Here is a 2,243-nt window from a genome sequence, read left to right on the forward strand (position 1 = left end):
TATTACTTTAAATTTGATCACTGCTGCGCTTTAATGGAAATGTCATGAGAGCTGCACAAAATGAAATTTCTTTTTGTAAACTGAGAGTCTATAAAATGCCAATTAAAGGATGTCTAAGTTTTGCATAACTCCATATTTATCAGAACATTTCACATCTTCTTTAAACAGATAAGTTCCTTCAATACCAGTTATGTTCACTGGATTATTTTGGGCAGATTATGTTGGATATTTGGCAGCATTTAGTCTGTTTCCAAGCTGTGGAGGTTATTTTATTTGCTGCAGAACAGAGAAGCTTTGTGGCCCCAACATCTGGGAGAAGGGTTAAAGTTGATCCTCATATTTCCCCTCCCTCAGCCTTAAAAAAAAGAAAGAAAGAAACAAGGGGGGGCTAAAGGAGGAAAAAGCTTTCAGGAAAAATAAATCTAAACTAAAGCTGCATATTTTAAAATTAATCTTCCTGTTGAGCCCAGAACCAATCCGCGCTGAGAAAGTCTCCAAATAATCATGAAGCAGCAGAACGTGAACTGCAAACCAACTAATCCCATTTGCAGGGAATGCGGAGAAAAAAAGAAAAAAAAAAATCCTCCGCGTGGCAAACGACGTCACGGCGGAACCACGCAGGATGCGTAAAGACACCGGTGGGTCATCAATCTACCTGATTAACAAAAGGACAAACTTTTAAAAAAGCAAAAGGTGTAAAAATAGAATAAACCTGGAGAGGAAGGAGGAAACGGAGGAGGAAAGATCAAAAGGCTCCTTGTGTAATAATTATATAATCGCATAAACATCAATGTGCGCCAAACATCCACGCGCTCATCCAACTCTGCGCATTTGCTGCAAACACGCCGCTAAATTGCGCTGCAGCTTTTAATTAGCGCCATCTCCCATCAGTTTGTGCGCCTAAACTCAACTTGGGCTTTAACCGAAACATTAACCGCTTCTAATCACTTTTTCCTTCATAAATGTGTTTTGATTTTTTTTTATATATAAAGATATTAAAAACACACAACAAAAACTAAATACAGGATCGTTTTTTTCTACATATACACAAACATATATATATAAAGAAAGGAGCTGAGCAGTGATGCTGCCGCCTCACTCTGTTGGGATTTATATGATTTTTTTTCTCTAACTTACCTTCAAAATGTCTCCTGGAATCCTGGAAGTTGTCTTCAGTTTTTGGCCCTTTCTATAAATATGAGGCCCTTCAGTTGTTTTCTCCTTTTTTCCTCTCTCTCCCTTGGTTTTGAGGAGACGCTGCCTCTCCAGTGGTGCTGCTTGAACTGCTGGGCGAGGACAAAGAATATTCCCAAATCCTCCTTTTCTCCTCCCACTCTGAGCCCTGCTCCCACCCCCTTGTCTGCGCAGTCGATCAACAGCCAGCAAAGAGGCTGCAGCTTTTCCTGATGCAATCTTCCTTTGATTGGGAACCCTCACCCCTTACATGTTATTCTCTGCAAATCCCATGTTATAGCATGAGTTTTTCATGAATTATATACTGTATGCTCAAAATTATATATATATGTTTTATTATTCCTGTGAAAGAAAATCATATTTGCTGCAGACTGTAACCTTAAACCTTGTCTCCTCCTGCCAACGTTTCTCAGAATGAAAACATCCGAGGAACAAAAGCTGCAACCAGGTCTTTAAATCTTTGTGGTTTTTTTGGATTGTAAAGAAGAGTCTGCAGCTCTTCCTGTCCACATTTTTTAAACAGTCGTTGCCAAATCCCTGACTTATGTCACACTTTCTCCAGTGAAAGAAACACATGGACTTCTTGAGCACCCCCAGCCCCCCAGACTTGTCGCACCTACATGCTACCGATCCTGCTGTAGCCTACTGTTGAAGAGGTTACTCAAGTTCAGTCCTAAAGAGCTATTATCCCTGCTCCAACACACCTGAATAAAATTCAATTCAATTCAGTTTATTTCTATAACGCCTATTCACAACACGTGTCATCTCAAGGCACTTTACAGTTCAACCAGATCATACAGTCAGTTTTCTATCTAAAGGAAAACCTGTTGGTTGCATCGACTTATTGACTTGAAGGCAATCCCTCACACTAAGCATGCTTGTAGCGACAGTGGAGAGGAAAAACTCCCTTTTAACAGGAAGAAACCTCCAGCAGAACCAGACTCAGTGTGAGCGGCCATCTGCTAAGGCAGGGGTTCCAGGAGGAGGAAGCAGACATGCAGAAAAGAAGCAGAGATACAAAATGCAACAATAAACCAGCTCCACAGGCC

At 40.7% G+C, this 2,243-nt stretch overlaps 1 protein-coding gene across 1 annotated transcript in view; it reads right to left on the minus strand.

Annotated features, from left to right (window-relative positions):
• LOC107082660 (gap junction gamma-1 protein-like) overlaps positions 1–1,293 on the minus strand; it is a 9,818-nt gene extending 8,525 nt beyond the window's left edge. The window contains exon 1 of the mRNA XM_015371449.1: positions 1,138–1,293. The gene's annotated coding sequence lies outside the window, so the exon portion shown is untranslated. The remainder of the gene's footprint in view (positions 1–1,137) is intronic.
• Positions 1,294–2,243: the final 950 nt, after the last annotated feature.

This window comes from Cyprinodon variegatus, unplaced genomic scaffold (genome assembly GCF_000732505.1).
Source record: "Cyprinodon variegatus isolate N-32 unplaced genomic scaffold, C_variegatus-1.0 Scaffold3, whole genome shotgun sequence".
Lineage (NCBI taxonomy): Eukaryota > Metazoa > Chordata > Actinopteri > Cyprinodontiformes > Cyprinodontidae > Cyprinodon > Cyprinodon variegatus.